Here is a 21,422-nt window from a genome sequence, read left to right on the forward strand (position 1 = left end):
AATTATATCGTCAGTTATATCGTTATCGCAAATTTTCAAATATATATCGTGATAAATATTTTTGGCCATATCGCCCTGCTCTACCCTACACCATCATCTTCCATGTAACCTGCCATACATCTCCAAAGAAATCAGGTCAAACCTGACTACCGTGGAAGGTTACAGGTGTGGTATTAAGAGTGGTTTCCAGTGATGATTTCCAGCTAAATAATAATTCAGGCATCACTAACAGAATCTTTCAGGCTTTATTTTAAAACTAATGCCCAGGATTTTTAGCTTGGAGTCACACAAAACATCAAATTTTCTATTCATTATTAGATGAACACATTTGTCATTTGTATGCAAATTAAAATCAGACATCCCAAACTCTGGGAAGCCTGCGCACGCTTGCACTACATTTGAACTATAAAACCCACTGTGAAAAGGCGCATTGTTTTTCCCATGTCACCAAGGAAACCTGAGCAGTGCGTGGGTGCTCACCAAACTTGCTGCTTCAGAGCTGGAGACTTCTCTTCAATAGATACGTTATCTGTTTTCCACCAATGTTTTTTCATCGACACTTATTTTAAAACACAAATGACTCAAGGTTAAGAAAAGCTAGGAAGAGTTCACAACTTTTAAAGCTGCTGACAGCTACAAAGGTGTTAGCCTGTCCATGACCAGAGTCCATCACAAACTGTGCTGCATCACTCGTTTCACAGTGAAGAGGATCGGTGCGGGACATCTAGTGACAGGTCTCACTACTGGTGTTACCATTACAACACCTTGGATAAATATGGGCCCTCGACAGGATTAAGTTTTTGAGAGTGAGCACTACGGACTGTAAGGAATTATGGTGCTCTGCAGTTGAAATCCTGACTAAGCCCAGCAGCAACACAGCTGCTTGACTGGATGTAATAATTGTGATGCAGAGGTGGGTGTCCTTTTCAGACACGGAAATGAGAGAATAATTGAGCTGGAGTCCGACTGATCCAGCTCTGCAGCTGTGGAGGCCAACTCACTGAGTGCGGCCAGCACTGATAAAATACTCTTCAACTGGACTTCAGTCTTTAGCTGCTCTTCCCAGACCACCTGCACACAGCAGATGTGTTCCTGGCTAGCACCACAATGAAATACTATGCCCCCCTCCCCTATTTTTTTCCCCTTTCAGCCTTCTAGGGCTGCTACAAAGTATTATTATTAACATTTGTAAGCCTTCAGGCTACAAGTGTATCTATGAACTTTAGGTCCAGGGGATATTTCACTGAAGCGCTGGCCTGGTATTTCCTATATTATTGCTAGGCTTATATTTGCAGTAAGCAGTGCAGATGAATATGAACTTCTAATATGGGACAGAGCAGTGGAAAGCAGCAACACTACTTTCTCAAAATAACGGAAAAGTAAAGTGCAATGATCCAATCTGTGCACTTAATGGAGATCACGTGTCTCTGGTCCACAGCAGGATAAAGTAAATAACTGTTTTCTTAACAACAACAACAACAGCACCGCAGCAATTTCCTAATGTTGTAACCCCGCTCAACATTTGGCAATAAAACCCTTTCTGATTCTGAAAACATGTTAGCCATTAAAACCACATCTTAATACACTTTTAAGCCTGACCCTATTAGCTCGGGGTGGAACATCTTTTTCCAACATTGGCTGCACTCTCAGGTCGAAACACTTACACACGTAACCTCATTAATTATCCATTAATGTTACACATAGCCTCAAAAACCAAGCTCTATTAAAACCCTGCAATTAAATGACTGTTCACCTGGCAAAGGGACACGGTTCAAGTCACCGTACGGTTCCTTTAATGTTTGGTTCTTCTAGGTAATCCGTAGAGCTTATCTGAACCACTGATGTGTATCAACCGTGAACTTTAACGAGCATAAAAGGGAAATATTGTATAGCACCGAGTACGTGCTTAGAGCAGTGCTGACCCAGGCTGGCGGGTCTTAAAATTCATGTAATGTCTTCGACATGTGTAACCTGACTGCAATGATCACGAAGGCTCGTTTTTAATACAGTTCGGCGCGACTTTCCCTCGAGGGCGGCACGCGGCGGAGTTATCTGTCAGCACATAAGCTTGGCTACACCTATTTATTTGACAAGGGCTTAATCTGCCCGTACTCGTATCAGTCGCGGTCATTTTTCCAGCCTTGATAGCTAACAAGCCGTACACCAGCAATTATGTAACCTCAGTTTAAGAAGGCGAATGTTAACGTTTGTGACGGCGACAAAACGTTCACGCCTATTTAAACCCACACCAGCAAAATAAATAAACCAATACAAATATGACTTTAACTGTCGCAGCTCGCGAGCTAATGGGAAGGAGAGAAGAGGTAGAGGGACATTACAACACCGTAACACCACCAAAAACACCTACCTAATGCTGCGGACACGGCACAAGAGGCTCGGGTTAGTCGATCACAAAACCTCCACCGAATCCGGTGTCGGTGTCCAGGCAGTCTTGCCGTCTCCTGGAGCCGGTTTACGAGTATTTTCTGTGGGTATACATGATATGTGGAGCGCGGTTCTTAGACTGATGGTAGACAGGAGGCAAGAAACGCCAGCCAGCCTGCTACAAAGCGAGGAGCTCGGCTGGTATTGAAAAAGCAGTTGTGATTAGTCTAGAATTTTAACAGGGTTATGTTTCAGAGCTGCTGATTGGCTCTTGCGAAATAGGGCGGAACTACAGTAGATTTAAAAGCACAGTACAGCCAAACGGACTTTCACTGCAGCCTCAACGAGTCAGTGATAAAGTCTGTAGATATGAATATGAAGACATTTTAACCATTTTTGCAAACATTGCACGATTTTTACGAATCTAAAGTGTGGAGAAAATTCAAACTTGTAAACAAAGCTTAGGTTGCTTGTCGTAATGACTATGTACTCTCGATAAATATAGAATAATAGGTGTTTTGCATATCTGCGGTTAGCCTTGGGTGCCCTATAAATACCAAAACCGTAAAATGCATGTGAAACTGATGAGGCTGCTGTTCCGCCACTTATAATTTGATTACCCTGATCGAAAACATCCCAACTTTAAAGCACAGCTTGTCAGAATGAGCACAGGGTAAAGTGCTGAACTGCAGCTGAACCTGTTGGGAAGAATACTACTTGTCCTGCAATACCTGTGCAGCTCTCTCTATAAACATCTTGAATGCATGAGTGTGTATGATATAAGCCTACCTGTTAACCTATTTAAGATGGAAATTTGCTTGTGAATTGCAAAAGGAAATAGGAAAAATAGGAAATGTAGCAAAGACCTTAGAGGTAAAAATAAATAAATAAATAGATGGAAATAATAATCACCCATCACAATATGGCAGACATTTGTTATTATAGCTTTCAACCAAATTAGAGGTACTTTGGAGACATTCAACCTCATGGTTTCCAAAGTGTCTCGAACACATTTGATAAGCAAATACCAGTGATATGGAGAGTATGGCTGTGTGGTATATAATAACATATCATACAGTCACAATACTCTCCACATCATAGTTTACACTGAGACATGTGTTTTATGTTTATCTCTAAATGAAGCTGCCAGTTGTTTGAGGTGCCTCACAAGAAAAATGGAAGCGTCAAAAATGTTAGTTTTGTGACGTGTCGGTGCAGAGGATGATGGCTACTTTAAATTAATGCCTTTTCTGTACTAGTTTATAGTTTGTATGTTTACTTAATACAAGTGAGGTGGCGCTGTTCGTATCACTGTTTCATTTTTCGTGATCTAGATGGCTAAAACAGAAGATGCTGCTTTGGATACATTCTTTGCTGCCTTGCATAAAGCTTCTGTCGACCGCTTATTCACAAGGTGGATGGATGTGCATTTGATTTTTTTATATCAGATGTCCTTCCTGATATGACATGTACATGTTCTACGTGCAAAAACGCATCTGTGTGCGTTTATGCAAAGTTGTGGTAATTTGTGCTTCACTATCACATCAAGCCAACTAGCTCAGCAAATATCACCAAACAGGTGAATTATTATTATGTTAGTCGTGCTAGCTAAAGATACAGTGGCTGTGTTTGGCAATGGGAAAAAAATTTGAATGTACAATAATTTCACTCTCAGAGATACAGAAAGATGTAAGAAGGAGAGAAAAGATAAAAGAATATGTTTTAAAGACTGCTAAGAACGTGATGATTTATAAACTGGAAATTTATGTAATGTCCTAATTTTGCGTAGGGAAAATAATATCACCATGAATATTACCACAGGGGTGACATTACCTTCTGATTTGTTGTATCTGCATGGCATTATTGCATTATGGCATATTTTGATTAGATGTTTAAAAACTACAGAGTTTGTAGCATAACTAATTTACTAATTATTCTAAAAAAATAACGATTTTGTTATTACTTTGCATTTCAGTGTTTATTTTGATGATCATTCAAAGTAATTCTGTTTAAAATAAGGACACCTGGCACCACTAACTTTAATTTTAACATCCAAATACGTTGTAAAGCCAAAACTATTTCTATGTGTTTATTATAGGAACACATTCTTATCTTTCATATGGGTGAAGTAGGCGCTGTATGACATGCAGAAGACAAAAACCTCTAAGTGAACAAGGTCACAGGAAGACCGAAACTCTGGGACTAAAAGCACGTCAAGCCTGAGAGGGCAGATTAATCCTCTCACTGAGGAGATTGCTTTTGTGCTTCAGAAATATTTCTCATGGCAGTGGACGCTTTGAAGGCAATGACGGAGAAAAGATGTCCAATGATCAATGATGCCATTATTATGGATCTCTGGTTTCAGTCACAGTGAGCAGTCAGCAGAGATCAGCACTCAGCATCTCCAGCAGGGTTCAAAAGTGCATGTTAGCTGATATGAGTGGGCACAGAAAAAAACTAAGAGCAAACATTACTGGAGGGTTTGACAGACAGTGCTGAAGTTTATAGTTGCAAAAACATTTTTAACCCTTTTGTGTTAACGATGAGCACATACAAATCATTAGACACTCTCCTTCAATGACAAGGTTAATTAACATATTAAATGTGAAAATAATTTAATAATTGCAATATTTGTTGTCCTGTGTTGCAGTCAAGCAGCGACCTTCATCATATCAGACAACTGTCTATCGGATACGCCTTAAATATTTAATTATATATTGATCCATCCTAACCAAATATACGGAGCATCGGTGGACAGCTGACACCTTTCGGCCTCTGAAGAAGACGGTCAGTTTCACACAGACTTAATTGGAACATAGCAAGTGGTTTGATATGATATGGTTTGGCCAACACACACGTTTCCCACGAGACTCATTTACAGCAGCAGGGTAACAATGCACAGAGTGGATAAAACTATTCGCTGCAGTCCTTTGAAATGCGAGCAGCACGCGAGGCTCGTTTCACCACTGATGAAATTCATCACATTCGAGGTGGTGTAACACATTTACACACATATGTAGTGGTAGCTCAGGGGAAAAACAGCTGCCTGCTGGCACAATGCATTCCCTGGAGACATTTACTCAGGGGCCTGTGGAGTGTGAGACCGGATGGGAGTCATGATAAAAAGAGAGGAAATGTGTCCAACAATGCCAGCCTCCTCTGGAAGGAAGTACAAAGGCCAAGGTGCTGAGGTAAGAAGCCACTTATAGAAAAATGAGCAACATTGGCTATATTGTCAGCTAAACAAAAGTACAATATGGAGAAAATAAGATCTCTGGTCTACCGTAAAAACTGAATTTTGTCAGTGAATAATAAAAGCCACTTTTAAAGAAGTTTAAATCTAATTTCATTCTGAATATCTTTAATGAGAAGTTCACGATACAAGTCATAACCTTTAGAAAACAATGCTCACAGACACACACGACCAAATCCTCTGGCCAGAGGATCTGATCCTTCCATTTTATTAGAGCAAAACCAGGTCTGTTTAAATCCTCCACTCTGTCACTGAGGATGTCAGTGTCCTCTCCAGGTCGAGGGTATCAGTCGCTGTTCTTATCTCTAATGACTGACGCATCTTTTTACTTCCAGCAAAGAAGAATACCTTCTTTTTTTCATACAGCTGGCCAAAGGACGGGAGGTGACGTTGTTTATTCTGCAGATGCTGTGAGTTTCCTGAGATGCCCAAAGGCTCTGGTTATATTTGAACTTTAAAAACCTGTAAAACTGTCCTGACGTTTGGAGCTAGTGGCATAACAGCAGAGCAGACCTGCCTCGATATGTCTGGAAAAATTCTGGTCAACTTGCCCTCGTTGTAATGCAGCCTGTGCAAAGGTTTTAACTCTATTAAAGAGTTACTAACATTAACCAAACCAGTATCAACCCAATTCAACCCCTTTATTCCAGGTCAGTCACTATTTCCATTCCTGTCCCTGTCCTATCATGTTTAGCTTTCTAATTTCCTGTTTTGTTTAATAAAGAGACTGTATTACACGTCTTTCTGCACTGCAGTCTCTCAAAAAAAGGGACTAACCTGTTCTTAAGACAAACAGAGATAGAAATAAGTCTGTACAAAGTGTCTGACCTGCAGATGTCTGAAGTAATCTGTCCTGTGCTTTTACTGAAGCTGCTGAAATCATGCAAATCCACCCTGGATGCATACATCACCAACACTGCAGAGCCCTAACGCATCATCCATCACTGAGGGTTTAAAGATAGATTGGTTGATATTGGTAGTGTGAAACATAGAATGCTGAACTTGAACAGTTTAATTGTTTGCCTCACATTTAAAAAGTAGAATCGATAACCAGATTGTAGTATAATTTAAAACGATTAAAAATTATAATAAAAAAAGAATTAATTTGAATGGGAAACTTGTATATTTTACCTGTATAAATATTTGCTGCTTAATATTAACACATTCACCCTTCACTTGTATTATGTTTGCAAAGTTGTTCTTTTTATTTCTATGAGACTTATAATTCATTAAAGAATTATGGGGTCTTTTTAAATAAATGCATTAATAACGTAAAACAGGTGAGTGAGATATATAAATGGGTAAATTGTGAAAAAGACACAGCTGTTGAGCGAGACGATCATTTTCACTACTTTCACATTTAAACACACAATAAAGATTCTTCTCCAGAACTCTGGTCTGAACTCAGGTCTCAGTCTCGTCCTACATAGTTGCATATTTGCTTCATACTTATATTTCTTTGCAATCTCAATTCCCAAATATATAATTTTATCCATATTTCATTTAAATGGCTCACTAAGCCAAACAAGCATCAGCTCACTTTTACACAGCGTAACTCCAAAAAGCTCATCTCCAATAGGACGAGAACAGATGTCTGTGGGTTTGCTATAAATATCAAAATATCATCCACACAATATTTTATTTGTAGTATGTAGAACTATTTCTGCAAAGAGCTGTATGAATGACTATTATATATTTACTTTTCCATCCATCAGTTTCTCTTTCCCCTTTACATTTTATCTAAAAAAACAAAAAAAAACCCACAGATGTTGGCCTGATTCAGCAAGACTAGAAGATGTGAGGACATCATTTTTCCTAAATTCACTCCAGTAAAATGACAACAAAAAAGTGAACAATCACAGCATATAATATTTTAAAAACCGTTTGCTGAGAGAGTGGAGTGTGTTTTTGGACCTTTTCCCCTTCCCCTCGGACTCTGGAACCCTGGACTCTTCTCCCTGACACTTTGTATGTATCATCACCTGGTGCACTCACTGTAAATAAATGCACTGCCAACTTTTGCAAAGGTTTCCTGGTCTGCGCCCGAGTCTGTCTACAAAACTGTGTCAGTAATGAAACGGCTTTTTGATTTCTAGGCCTGCAGCTTTTTTGGATGCAGTCTTTGAGCCAAGCTATGGTCATATCTCTGCACTGGACACACAGAGATGAACCAGATATAGTTCTTATAATATTTGCTCAGTTAAATCATTTTCGCAAAATGTTTGACCGTCAGATTCCAGTATTGTAATAAAAATACATTGTACTGACAAAAGTATTCACTCCTCTGCCTACACGCACATGAACTTGGGTTACATCCCATTCTTCATGCGCAGAGTTTAATAGGATGTCGGCCCATCCTTTGCTTTCACTGGAACTAACAGGTTGTGCTCAACTTCTGAACAACACCCTTTACACTTGGCACAGTGCAGCCAGACAAGTACTGTTCTCCTGGTAACTGCCCGACATAGACACATCCATCGGATTGGTGTGGGGAGGAAGCGTGATTCTTCCCTCCAGGGAACATGTTTCCACTGCTCTAGAATCCAGCGGCGGTGTGCTTTACACCACTGCATCCGATGCTTTGCATTCCACTCTGAGATGTAAGGCTTGGAAGCAGCTGTTCAGCCTTGGGAACGCATTTCACGAAGGTCTCTGCGCCTGTTCTTGAGCTAATTTGAAGGCCACATGAAGTTTGGAGGTCTGACTCTTTGCACACTACACAGCTCAGGATCCACTGACGATGCTCTGTCAATTTATGCGCCTACCACTTTGTGGCTGAGTTGCTGTCTTTCTCATTCACTTTAAAGTCAAAGTAAACTTTGATTTCCAGTTTGTTATAACTCTACTAAGAATTGACTGTGGAATATTTAGCAGAGAAGAAACTGCATGACTGGACTTGTTGCACACTTGGCGTCCTGTCATGCAACTATGCTGGAATTCACTGAATTCCCGAGGGTGAACCATTCCTTCAGAAATGTTTGCAGCAGTAGTCTGCATGTCTGCATGTTCATTTTATACACCTATGGCCATGGAAATACTTGGAACACCTGAATTCAATGACTTAGATGAGTTTTGTTGTTTGTATGTTGTTGGCTGACTGATTCTGATGGACAGTTTCAGGAAAGTTTTCCACAGGATTGCAGTATACCCTCACTATTCCATAGGAATAATGGGTGGGTCGTTTCTACAGCAGAAAGTAGAAACCAGGTGCTGCTAATCAAATTCCACCAGTCATCAGCAAGTGTGAATTGCTGATGACTACTTCTATAAAAAGAGGAGTTTTGGCAGTCTGGAGCATTCAGGTGTGTATTCATACAATGACTCAAGAATTTTTTCTTTTGAATTCTTGTGAAAGTTTTATTTTTCACAAGATGTTCAGTCACTCGGGTCTGTGAGTCCTGCATTTTGAGTCCTCATCTCCTGCCTGCCACACAGCGTTTCATGACTTTATAATCTGTGCCAGTGGGAGCATGTAAATGTTAAACAGAAGGGGTCCCAAGATGGAACCTTGGGGAACTCCACATGTGATACTTGTCTGCTCAGATGTGAAGTTACCTATTGATACAAAGTATTTCCTGTTTTCTAAGTAAGTAAGTAAAACTTTATTTATATAGCACCTTTCAAGATAAAAAATCACAAAGTGCTTCACAGAAGCTAAAACCTAAAAATAAAAATCAACTAAAAGCAAGTTTAAAAAGATGGGTTTTTAGCTGTTTTTTAAAAGCGACCACTGAGTCCACAGATCTCAGGCTCAAAGGGAGAGAGTTCCACAATCTGGGGGCCACAGTTCCAAAAGCTTTGTCGCCTTTTGTTTTCAGCCTCGTGTGCTGGACAGCAAGCAAGCCCTGGTCACATGACCTCAGGGACCTGCTGGGAATGTATGGATGCAAAAGTTCACTTATATATGTTGGTGCTTGTCCATGCAGAGCCCTGAAAGTCAAGGTCAAAACCTTAAACTGGATCCTGAATTTAACGGGGAGCCAGTGCAGCTGAATCAGCAGGGGTGTGACATGGGAGAACTTGGAGGACTTGGTCAGAAGCTTTGCAGCAGCGTTCTGAACAACTTGCAGACGATCCAAAGAGGCTTTACATAAACAAGTAAACAAAGAATTACAGTAGTCCAGACGAGATGAAACAAATGCATGAATGACAATTTCTAATTCGGAGCGCGATACAATGGGACTCAGCTTAGCAATGTTTCTCAAATGATAAAAACAGGAGCGAACCAAAGATTTTACATGGGCATCCAAAGTCAGAGCTGAGTCAATACTAACACCAAGGCTCCTGATAGACGGTTTTGCAAATGTAGCAAGTGGACCCAAGTTTTCCATAACACTAGGTACAAAAGTTTTAGGAGCACAAACAAGAACTTCAGTCTTCTCCTCATTTAGTTGAAGAAAGTTTCCAGCCATCCAACATCTAATGGAGTCTATGCACTTGTGCAAAATCTGTAGCTTGGAAACATCATGGGGCTTAAAGGAGATATATACCTGAATATCATCTGCATAGCAGTGATACGAAATGTCCTTAAAAGTGCTCAATAAGTGTTGAAGAGGAAGTAAATACAGTAAGAACAATAAAGGCCCCAAAACTGAACCTTGTGGCACACCATAGGCAAGAAAAGTAGAAGAGGAACTGTACTTAGAGGTAGCCACAGAAAAGGATCGTTCATGCAAATAGGATTCAAACCAGTCCAAAGCAGCCCCTGATATACCCACCCAGTCTCTCAGCCTCTAGCAGAATATGATGGTCCACAGTATCAAAGGCGGAGGTCAGGTCCAACATCAACAGAACGGAGCATTCTCCTGCATCACATCTCATTAAAATGTCGTTGGAGACTCTAAGAAGTGTAGTTTCAGTAGAGTGAGCTCTACGAAAGCCAGATTGGAATTTATCCAGAATGCTGTATTCATCTAGAACAGCTATAAGCTGCTTAGCCACAACCTTTTCTAAAATCTTAGCAATGAACGGTAATTTTGAAATCGGTCTGTAGCTACTGAGAAGAGAAGCATCAAGCTTAGGTTTTTTTAACAGTGGGTGAATAACAGCATTCTTACAATAAACAGGGACCTGACCAGAAACCAGTGAGGTATTAATAATTGTGAGCACACAGGGACCAATAGACTGAAAGACATTTTTAAACAAAGATCCAGGTAAAATATCAAGAGAGCAGGAGGATGCTTTCATTGAATTAACCAACTTGACCAGCTCAGGTAAGGACACAGGTAAAAATCTTTCTAAAATTACAGGCCTAGCTTGAGTTGGAGCAGACAAGAGAGACACAGAAGGAGAGATACTGTTCCTCACGTTACTGACTTTTTCAACGAAGAAAGAAAGAAATTTTTCACAATCTTCATTTGATGAAATTGGGACAGCAGGTGGAGCAGGAGCAACAATATCACTAATGGTGTCGAATAGTACCTTAGGGTTACCTCTGCTCTTAGACACTAAGTCTGAGAAATAGGCCGCCCTCGCATCTCGAACTGAAGTGTTAAAAGAGACTAAAAGGTCCTTTAGATGAAGGAGATGGACATGCAAACGCGTTTTCCTCCATAAACGCTCAACCTTACGGCAGCAACGCTTTAAGAAGCGAATGCTGTCATTTAACCAGGGAGACGACTTTGAAACCGGAGCTAGTCTAACTTTGACAGGACAAACATTGTCTAAAATACAAAGACAATGATTATTAAAAAGATTTGTTAAAAAATGAACATCATTATAAGGAGATAAAACTAAATTAAAAGCATCGGAAAATTTAACAGCACTAGAGGAAGTTAAGATGCGAGAGCTAACCACGTGTCGAATAGGAGAGAAGGACAAATGAAAAGACAGATTAAAAAGAATACAATGATGATCCGAAATAAAAATGTCCTCAGTACAAATAAAATCAATGTTTAAACCTAAAGTAAAAACAAGGTCCAGTGTGTGTCCTTTGGTGTGTGTGGGACCAGACACATGCTGAGTAAAATGAAAAGAATCCATGACGCTAAGGAAACCTCTGGCAAAGAGGTCAGAGTCATCATCAACGTGTATATTAAAATCCCCGACTATAACCAGTCTGGACAGCTTCAAAGTCGAGGATAAAAAGTCACTGAACTCCTTTAAAAACATAGTGTTTAGGCCAGGTGGACGATACACTACAGCGCAGTAAAATGGATCTTTATTTCCAATTCTAACCAGCTGTAGTTCAAAGGATGAAAAATGTCCGACCAACACTGCGCGACAGTAAAACCGGCTTCCAAACACCGCAGCGACACCTCCTCCTCGACCCGACGTCCGAGGCTGGCTGATGAATGAGTACCCACTCGGACAGAGTTCAATGAAGGATGAAAAGTCACCATCGCGCTGCCAGGTTTCGGTTAGAAATAAGAAGTCCAGTTTCTTGGAAAGAATAAAATCGTTCAGCAGGAACGTTTTATTAGTCATTGATCGAGCGTTGAAAAGCGCCACTCTCAGCGAAGTAGAAGACATATTATTAACAGAAGCGGCCCGATTTAGGGGACGAAGAAACAGAGAGTTTGATCCGCGACGTTCATAAATTCCACTCACCGCGGGGATGGAAGGCCAAACAACAGGAGAGTCTGGATGAACACTCCTGAGGTAGCGCCGTCTCATAGATCCAGGCACAGTTAGTCCCCGCTTCCAGAACAGTCTGAGTTTTTCCTGGACACCTGCTCTTTTTCCTCTCCTTCTCCGTGACTTGCGCGGACACAGAAAGGCGCCACTGATGACACCTAACGAAGATCCAGACACCGGTGTCGGCAGCGGAGGATGGAAAATACCGCAGGAGGATAAGGCATCTTGACTTATCATAGAGGATCGGATGGATAATAGCGTCAGGCGATCATAGACAAGGGCAGCCAACACATTAGTGACAAAAAGCGAAAGCAAGAAGGTCGAAAAAAACAGCACAGAGAAACCACCGCCGGCAGCGGCAAAGCCAAACACAGGCGCCATCATACCGGAAGTATGTTTTGAACCAGTTTAGTACAGTTCCTGAAAGACCTGCCCAGTTCTCCAGTCGTTTGAGTAATATGTTGTGGTCAACTGTATCAAATGCTGCACTGAGATCCAGTAAAACTAAGACTGACATTTTTCCACTGTCTGTATTCAGACATATGTCATTGAACACTTTGGTCAGAGCGGTTTCAGTGCTGTGGTTCTGTCTAAAACCTGACTGGAAGGCATCGTAGCAGTTATTCTGTTTTAAGAAGTAATTGAGCTGTCATCTTCAGTCTTTGCTGGATTGCTGAACTAACCACAGTTAGTGAAGCTGGCTAGCTTCCTTTGGCCTGTAAGTTACATACCTCATTGTTCTTCTGTGCAGAAAACCCTGGGGATTCAGAGAGAAGGGCTTTTTTTTTCTGTGGGTGATTCTGTAGTGGGATTGCACGTTCTGTTTGGACCCTTGACTTTACTGACTGGAAACCCGGGCCTTTGCCTTTTGAACTTTGGCTAAAAAGCTTATTTACACAACAGAGTCCCGTGTTTGAGTCCTACATATTTTGGAGGCCTTTATTTGGACCATAGGGAGAAGCCAGAGGCCCTGGATGCATGTTCTCCTCATGTGGATATGGGGATAACATGCATACACCACATAGTAAGATGGTTTTGGATAAATAGTTGACTCTAACCCAGGACCATCTTACTGTGGGACAATGGTGCTAACCACCACACTGCCCATGACTGGTGTCTGCTTGCTTTGGTGTGCTCTTCTGTTTTCAGAGCATTAGCTTCCATAATTCTGTCATGTTTCTTCTCTTTGTCCAGAGCATACACCTTCACCACAGAGCAATTTGCTAATTTTTACAGCCACACCTGTTCGTTGTTGTATCCAGTAGTCTTTCAACATTTCTGGGAGTAATTTATTGTTCACAGCTTTTATGAAGCTTCAGTTCCTGCATTTTGAACTGTGAGGTTGTGAACCTTGGTAACTTGTTTTGGAAGATGTTAACATATTAACAACAATGAAATGTAGAGCTGTAGAAGTTCTTGTACACTTTTGAAATGTTGCAGATTTTATTTTAATCAAACCTGCAGCTTGCTCTCAATAACCTGTGATACAGCAGTTTGCTTCTTGTCCAAACTTGAGCCGCAGGTGAGCTGAAACCTTTCAAAACACAGAACGTATAAGAGTTGTGTTTGTTCGCCAACCTTTTTCCTTTTCTCCTTTGCTGTCAGGTGGAGTTGTGCTGTTGCTTCCTCAAGGACTCACCTGCAAGCTGAGTTTTCTTTCTTTCCTCCACCTGCTTCTTTATCCAGTTGGCTCTGGTATTTAAGGATCTGTTGGTGCTGTCATTCTGCACTCTTGCTGCCATAGTGGTGGTAATTGGGCCCCCCTTGTTGCTGGCTAGCACCTCTGTTTTTGGACTGGTAATGGTATTCTTTCATTTGTTCTCCAGCAGTCTGCCTGAAGACTGAGTGTACCTGCAGAGACTAATGTTACCCTGACGAGTTTAATGTCTTGGCCAAACAGCTGCACTCTTGTGCGCACACAAGACCTTAGCCTGCTCTCCGATTCTTTCATGACCTCATCAAAACCTGCCTACCAAAGGCCCCTCCAAACTTCCTGTTCAAGGAATCGGCAAGTAAGACTTAATCATAAATGTTATAGAGACTTCTTAGCTCTTCCTTGGCCACTGCTGATCTTTTTTTTCCACTGGAAACTCCACCCCACTCCTGTAGGGGAGCGGTGACAGCCTCCCTTCTAGCTTTATTTGTGCTTTGACCTTTTTTTTTTCTATCCCCCATTTACATGTATTTTTTTCTTCCACCTGTCGGGTCTGGTGTTGTTACAATACATAAATAAAAAATTCGCTATAAGAGCAGCTGGAGCAGGGCTTTCTTTTTAAGACCCCGGTTCTACTAGCTAGAGCTGCTGTGTGTCCATGTGCACAATTGGTGCAAGTACAAGTTTATCAAATCACCACCAGAATTTAAATTCAAAGCATAACTGAAGGTGTGTGTTGTGTGCATTTGTAATGACCAGTTTCCTGCTGGTCCTCGCTGCACTTACCCCTCTCTTAAATATCCTTCTATAATGTTAGCTGCACTCTTCTACTGCGCCCCAGAAAGCTTTCTTACATGGATCAAATAGAATAAGAAGCTTTGCATAGACTGAAACAGCATGCACGTCTTTCCTTCTGAGCCCCAACGGCTTTCCTGTCTAAAACAAGCGGTTCCCTCGGGGTGCTTCCAATTAGCAATGGTACATCTGTGCTGATTACTTGATAGCTTCTTAACCTCTGCCAGCAAAGCAAGCCAAAGATGAGAGAAGTTCTTGGCCTACACGCCCATTCTAACAAAGTGAAGTGGCATACATACAAAACAAAGTCAAGCAGTGCATGTCACTGACCTATTTGCCTTTTGAAGATGCGAGCAGGGAGACTAAAAGCTTGAGTTTAGTCTGAGATGAGGTAAGTTTAGGATTTTCCTTGAAATATTTCAAAAATGCCAAACTGCTAGCTGGACAACACTCCCTTCAAAGCACAGGAACAGTCTGGCTCGTACCATCCTGCCTGTCATAACTTTTAGCCACAAAATCGAAACCGCTTTAATAAATCCAAAAGCTTTCTAACATTTTCCACCACTGCAGCTGTTTGTATATCTAACCTGAAATCTTCATTTTCTTTAAATTCAGCCTTATTTTTCTTTATCTTTTATGACCTGCATAAATCTGCACTGTTGAATCACGATCTTCACTCCTTCCAAAGGATGAAGGTAACAATCCACAGCTGCCACACGCAGACGTGTCAGACAGGATGAACAAAGGTGAAACAAGAAAGATGACCAGATACTGCCTGAATATGACACACATAAGAGAGCAATCCTCCTGACACTGACAGTGCAGAATTCTCCCTGACGAGAGCAACATCCAAATCTTGCATCTGTAGGCCTCGTTGGGTGTTGCCTTTTACTTTGAATCCTTAAAAAAAGTTAATACCATCTTTTAGAGCAAAGACTGTGATTTCTAATTGCCATAATTGAACCAAATCAGTGTTTCTGTTGTACTCGCTCTTGTCTTTGTTAATCTTAGCAGGTTAAGTGTGAGTCTGGCCAGGTTTTATCCCACAGCTGATTGTCAGGGGTCTGTGTGTTTTTGATGGGCAGATGGTGAGGGATGGAGAGTTGGCGTTTCCCCTTAAGCTAGCAATATTAACCTTATATTAAAAAACAAAAACAAAAAAAAAAAACATGTTGCTACTCAGTTATTGTAAGAATTAGTTTCACTTGGTTAAACGTGAATATTAGACATTTAAATCACATCCTTTCACGTAAAGTTTGTTTACAACAACTGTACTTTACTCCTTAATTTATGGCCATGAGCCAAATTACAAAGTCACAGCAGGCACCAAACCCCACAATAACCCTGGGACAAAAGGCCTTTTACACACAGCAGCAATGATGGAGAGTGGACAGGCAAGTGTTCAAGAGGAGTTCTATCCCTTGCAGTTTGTAGAGTTTGAAAATGTGACGTCATTTCAGGGGTAAAGCAGCAAAGGATTGTAGGTACAAGTGGCTAGCACGCCCGGGCTATTACAAGACAACAGTCACAGAGATAAACAGAGACACAAAGAATGGCAAGCTGTTGTATTATTAACTGCCATAACCAGTCGCATGACAGCCACAGGAAGCCAACCGGTAAAGAGATCGTTTTTTATCGGATTCCTTCGTGGGAAAAAAATTGTTCAAGTCATGTTTCCGAAGTCATGTGACGGAGTTACACCGTCCCAGGCCGCAGACAGCTGACCTGAGCGCATACACACACCACCACCATTAGTTTCTACACTTGTCGCGCTGGGTTACCGTGGCTGCGCGTCTTTTAGTCGACCGGGCGGCCAACATATTTTTTTTACTTACCTTTAATAAAGCCGGTCGTGTAGAATCTCCGTGATCGCCGATTATACGAGTAGTTGGGCAAGCCGATGGTATGATGTTCCGGGATTCGAATAGTGGGTTCGCGTGCGCTTGGAAAGGTCGCTTGAACTGCATTATTTTGATTGTTTTTTTGTTTTTTTGTTGGACCTGCATTTCACTTTGTTACAAAGGGAGGATGAAACGCTGAAAGTTTTGTTTGCTAATGTGACTGAAGGGGGAACTGGAAAATGGGGAGGGAAAGAGAAGTTCACAAAAATGTGTTATATGCAGTTGACGGTGACCACCAACGGCTTGTGATACCTTCTAGTTGTAGACCCCTCATTATGCACCTAGCACATACCCTCCCCTGGGCAGGTCATTTGGGTCGCCAAAAAACCTATATGCGAGTTAGCTCACGTTTCTTTTGGCCGTCAATGTACACAGACATACAAAAATATTGCCGTACATGTCCTATCTGCCAGAAAACATGTCCAGCTCGCAAGTCTGACAGAGTCCTGCTACAGCACTTCCAGTCATCTCCACCCCCTTCCGTAGGATAGCTATGGACATTGTGGGTCCTCTGGTAAAAAGTAGTCGGGGTCATCAGTACATTTTGGTGGTGTGTGATTATGCGACTTGTTTCCCAGAAGCTTTCCCCCTGCGTGCGCTCACGGCACCCAATGTTCTGCGTGCACTGGTACAGCTGTTCTCCCGGGTGGGGATACCAGATGAGATTTTGACAGACCAAGGGACTAACTTTACCTCTAGGTCGATGCAGCTCTTTCACAACCAGCTCCTGCTTCTGCTCCAAATGATAAAGGAGTGGTGCAATTTGTGCTGGAAATGAGAGATGGGTTGGAAAGATACCATGAGGAGGCTGAAGTCAACCTGCGAGACGCTCAAAGAAGACCAACAGGTCCCGCACCGTGAATTTCAACCTGGTCAAAAGATGTTCTTCCTTCAGCCAACAGTAAACTTCTGGCGAAATGGCAAGAGCCATACACAGTTCTTCGCAGAATGGGGCCAGTGACCTATGAGAGTCATCACCCTGAAAAGAAGAAACCGAAGCAGACTTACCATGTGAATCTCCTGAAAGAATGGGAAGAACGTGCACACCAGGCCCCTGCAAAAGCTCTGATGGCAAGAGAAGTGCCAAGAGAAGGCAAGACAGAACCCGAGCAGAGATCCGATCCAATATTTCTGGTGCTGACTCATCTTAGACCACAGGAGGCTGTTGAGCTACTCCAAATCCTTCGGGAGACTCCATCTCTGTGTTCAGTTAACTCCGGCAGGACCACCCTTGTCGAACATGTGATACGCCTAAAGGATGGACATCCCATCCGCCAACGTCCATACTGGGTTCCACAACACTTAGTGGATAAACTGCGACAGGAGGTGGAGAAGATGCTGGAGCTTGGGGTGATAGAGCCGTCCTGCTCAGAATGGTGTAGCCCGGTGGTCATCATCTTCAAGAAAGATGGCTCACTACGCATCTGCATTGATTTCCGGAAGCTTAATTCCATTTCAGAGTTTGATGCCTACCCCATGCCTCGAATCGAGGATTTGCTGGAGAAGATCGGAGCGGCCAGGTACATCACCACCTTGGATCTGTGCAAGGGTTACTGGCAAGTGCCACTGGAGGAGTCCTCTTGACCCTACACTGCCTTCCGGACACCTGCCGGCCTTTTCCAGTTCACGGTGATGCCATTTGGGCTACATGGGGCACCTGCCACCTTCCAGAGGCTGATGGAGAAATTACTACAGGGGTGTGACCCCTAAAGTGCGCCTACCTGGATGATGTAGTGATCTTCAGCAACACCTGGGAGGAGCATCTGCAGCACCTGTCCGAAGTCCTGGGAAGAATCCATAAGGCAGGGTTGACCCTCAACCCCTCTAAATGTGAGTGGGCACGGCAGGAGACCCGCTACCTTGGCTACCAAGTGGGCAGAGGTGAGGTGCGCCCGCAGTTGGATAAAGTGGAAGCTATCCAGAACTGCCCTCGGCCTCGCACCAAAAAGGAAGTCCGGTCTTTCCTGGGGCTGGTTGGTTGGTACCGAAGATTCGTGCCCCAGTTTGCGACTATTGCGGACCCTCTTTACAGCTTTGACCAGCAAGGACCAACAGAATCCTGTAACATGGACAGTGGAATGTGAACAAGCTTTCAATATGCTGAAAACTATGGGCTCAAAATGTGGTCATAAATATTTTGTACTTGTAAAAAAGATTTGTATGTGTAAAAAAGATTTGTGTGTGCGTAAAAAAGATTTGTGTGTGTAAAAAAGATTTGTATGTGTAAAAAAGATTTGTGTGTGCGTAAAAAAGATTTGTATGTGTAAAAAAGATTTGTGTGTGAAAAGATTGTGTGTAAAAAAGATTTGTGTGTGTAAAAAAGATTTGTGTGTGTAAAAAAGATTTGTGTGTGCGTAAAAAAGATTTGTATGTGTAAAAAAGATTTGTGTGTGGTAAAAAAGATTTGTGTGCGTAAAAAAGATTTGTGTGTGTAAAAAAGATTTGTGTGGGTAAAAAAGATTTGTGTGTGTAACAAAGATTTGTGTGTAAAAAAGATTGTGTGTGCGTAAAAAAGATTTGTATGTGTAAAAAAGATTTGTGTGTCGTAAAAAAGATTTGTATGTGTAAAAAAGATTGTGTGTGTAAAAAAGATTTGTGTGTGCGTAAAAAAGATTTGTGTGTGCGTAAAAAAGATTTGTGTGTGTAAAAAAGATTTGTGTGTGGTAAAAAAGATTGTGTGTAAAAAAGATTTGTATGTGTAAAAAAGATTGTGTGTGCGTAAAAAAGATTTGTATGTGTAAAAAAGATTTGTGTGTGCGTAAAAAAGATTTGTGTGTGTAAAAAAGATTTGTATGTGTAAAAAAGATTTGTGTGTGGACTTAGAAAAAAAAAACCCTGCAAGTTACAAGTACGGATTTTGACCCTATTTTTCTTCCTTTCATCTGATTGGTCAATGTCATGTCAATCACAAATGTAACAATCCAATCAGAGAACAGATGGGTTTGGCTGTCGAGGGGCGCTTTTTTTGAACTGCAGGTCTTTGAAGGGAATAAATGCCCTTTTACATGCCAACCCAGCGTTTTCCTTCATCACCACGAAGGAAAACAGTCTGTGGTCGTCCGAGTTTGGTGATTTTTGTGTCACAGGTCTACGTGTTTAATACAGGGACTTCCACAGCCTTTTCAACAGCGCTGCGGACCACGGGGTGGGGGCGGGCAGTGTTTTGGAAATGACAGTCTTCATTACAAAGCTTTCTTCGTTATGAATTAGCATACATGTTTTTATTGAACATTTGAAGAACTAGCAAAAAAACCAAACTCTTGTAGAGGACATAAAGTCAGAGATAGAAAAGACAAGGAGCAGGTGCATCTAGTACAGGTAGAGCTGCTGCAAAAACCCACAGAGCTCAGCAGCCAGCAACAAATTCTGGATCCTTTGCTTTTAGTTAGCAGTTAGCATTAGCAGCACATCCTGCGTCCGATGTGAAAGGACTTTTATGCTGCGCACTGTGACTCACAGCCATGGTCCTGGGTCAGCCCTGACTTTGTGTTAAACTAATCCTAAAGTAATAATGGTATTTCTAACCACTGATATAGCACAACTTTATCCTTTCAACAGCTGCTGAAAGTTAGGGGACCTAGCTGCTATCGGATATTTATATAGCGATCCTCCAGCTTCAAACTGTATCACCCTTCAAGGACCTGCAGTTCAAAACAGCGCCCCTCCGACAGCCAAACCCATCTGTTCTCTGATTGGATTGTTACATTTGTGATTGACATGACATTGACCAATCAGATGAAGGGAAGAAAAATAGGGTCAAAATCCGTACTTGTAACTTGCAGGGTTTTTTTTCTAAGTCCACACACAAATCTTTTTTACACATACAAATCTTTTTTACAAGTACAAAATATTTATGACCACATTTTGAGCCCATAGAAAACCTGCCTGTGTACGACCCCAGTTCTCAGGATCCTAGACTTCAGGAAGAAATTTCTGGTCCAGGCGGACGCCTCTGCAATGGGCCTGGGAGCAGAGCTGGCCCAAGGGGACCCTGGAGAAGAGCATCCGGTCCTATACCTAAGCCGAAAGATGCTGCCATGAGGGATCAACTACTCAACTGTGGAGAAGGAGGCCTTGGCCATTAAATGGTAAATGGCCTGTATTTATATAGTGCTTTACTAGTCCCTAAGGACCCCAAAGCGCTTTACATATCCACCCATTCACACACTGGTGATGGCAGCTACATTGTAGCCACAGCCACCCTGGGGCGCACTGACAGAGTGGGCCCTGGAGAAACTCGGGCATTATTTACTGGGACGGGAGTTTGAGTTGGAAACTGACCACTGAGCACTCACCTGGATCCTTTCCATGAAGGACCATAACAGCCAGCTGACACAATGGTACCTCTCACTGCAGCCATTCTGATTCACCATCCGTCACAGACCAGGCAAGCTCAATGTAGTGGCAGATTATCTCTCCAGGTTGCCGCACAACGCCAACCTCCGGGTGGAAGGGGATGATGTGACGGAGTTACACCGTCCCGGGCCGCAGACAGCTGATCTGGGCGCATACACGCACCACCACCATTAGTTTCTACAATTACCGTGGCTGCGCGTCTTTTCGTCGACCGGGCAGATAAACAAAAAGGGGTGAGAGGTATATTTTGAGCAGCGCAGAGGGTGGCCAACATATTTTCCCACTTACCTTTAATAAAGCCGGTCGCGGAGACTCGCTGTGATCGCCGATTATACGGGGGTTATGCAAGCCGATGGTATGGTGTTCCGGGGTTTAAATAGTGGGTTCGCGCGCTTGAAAGGTCACGTGAACTGCATTATTTTTTGTTTTTTTGTTATTGTGAAACACTGTAGGCTGCCTGGAATTGGGATGTCTGTTATGTATTGTTGGAATAGAGTGTGTG

General features: G+C 42.1%; 1 protein-coding gene across 3 annotated transcripts in view; it reads right to left on the reverse strand.

Moving 5' to 3' along the window:
- Positions 1-21,422, reverse strand: part of tpst1 (tyrosylprotein sulfotransferase 1) — an 82,245-nt gene that overhangs the window by 40,318 nt on the left and 20,505 nt on the right. For 2 of the 3 annotated variants that reach the window (XM_005930835.3, XM_005930837.2), the window contains exon 1: positions 2,369-2,603. The exons of the other annotated variant lie outside the window; for it this stretch is intronic. The gene's annotated coding sequence lies outside the window, so the exon portion shown is untranslated. Of the gene's footprint in view, positions 1-2,368; positions 2,604-21,422 lie in introns of those variants that run through there. 3 annotated transcript variants of the gene reach the window in all.

The sequence above is a fragment of the Haplochromis burtoni genome, unplaced genomic scaffold (assembly GCF_018398535.1).
Source record: "Haplochromis burtoni strain Fernald_Lab_line unplaced genomic scaffold, NCSU_Asbu1 Contig_132, whole genome shotgun sequence".
Taxonomy (NCBI): Eukaryota; Metazoa; Chordata; class Actinopteri; order Cichliformes; family Cichlidae; genus Haplochromis; species Haplochromis burtoni.